At 50.8% G+C, this 1,053-nt stretch overlaps 1 non-coding gene across 1 annotated transcript; it reads right to left on the bottom strand.

Moving 5' to 3' along the window:
* Window positions 1-477: 477 nt before the first annotated feature.
* Trnas-cga lies at window positions 478-552 on the bottom strand. The gene has a single exon. It is a non-coding gene; the product is annotated as a tRNA-Ser (tRNA).
* Between the last annotated feature and the right edge of the window lie 501 nt (window positions 553-1,053).

Here is a 1,053-nt window from a genome sequence, read left to right as displayed (position 1 = left end):
CAGCGGTCAATTGTTTGGCAATCAATAAGTAGTGTACAGAATGCTGGTTCGCTACGAGACATCGACTTGGTCGGTGCACGCAAGATCTACTGTCATTTGGCATTCTAAATCATACACAGCTAAACATGACATAATGAGGACAAAAGAGATGAAACTTCCTGGCAGATTAAAACTGTGTGCCCGACCGACACTCGAACTCGGGACCTTTGCCTTTCGCGGGCATGTGCTCTACCAACTGAGCTACCGAAGCACGACTCACGCCCCGTACTCACAGCTTTACTTCTGCCAGTACCTCGTCTCCTACCTTCCAAACTTAACAGAAGCTCTCCTGCGAACCTTGCAGAACTAGCACTCCTGAAAGAAAGGATATTGCGGAGACATGGCTTAGCCACAGCCTGGGGAATGTTTGCAGAATGAGATTTTCACTCTGCAGCAGAGTGTGCGCTGATATGAAACTTCCTGGCAGATTAAAACTGTGTGCCCGACCGAGACTCGAACTCGGGACCTTTGCCTTTCGGGGGCAAGTGCTCTACCAACTGAGCTACCGAAGCACGACGCACGCCCGGTACTCACAGCACACTGCTGCAGAGTGAAAATCTCATTCTGGAAACATTCCCCAGGCTGTGGCTAAGCCATGTCTCCGCAATACAGGAGTGCTAGTTCTGCAAGGTTCGCTGGAGAGCTTCTGTTAAGTTTGGAAGGTAGGAGACGAGGTACTGGCAGAAGTAAAGCTGTGAGTAGCGGGCGTGAGTCGTGCTTCGGTAGCTCAGTTGGTAGAGCACTTGCCCGCGAAAGGCAAAGGTCCCCAGTTCGAGTCTCGGTCGGGCACACAGTTTTAATCTGCCGGGAAGTTTCATATCAGCGCACACTCTGCTGCAGAGTGAAAATCTCATTCTGGAAACATTCCCCAGGCTGTGGCTAAGCCATGTCTCCGCAATATCCTTTCTTTCAGGAGTGCTAGTTCTGCAAGGTTCGCAGGAGAGCTTCTGTTAAGTTTGGAAGGTAGGAGACGAGGTACTGGCAGAAGTAAAGCTGTGAGTACGGGGCGTGAGT

This window comes from Schistocerca piceifrons, chromosome 8 (assembly GCF_021461385.2).
Source record: "Schistocerca piceifrons isolate TAMUIC-IGC-003096 chromosome 8, iqSchPice1.1, whole genome shotgun sequence".
Taxonomy (NCBI): Eukaryota; Metazoa; Arthropoda; class Insecta; order Orthoptera; family Acrididae; genus Schistocerca; species Schistocerca piceifrons.
Note: the sequence above shows the minus strand (reverse complement) of the source record. Positions and strands in the feature narration are given on the sequence as shown.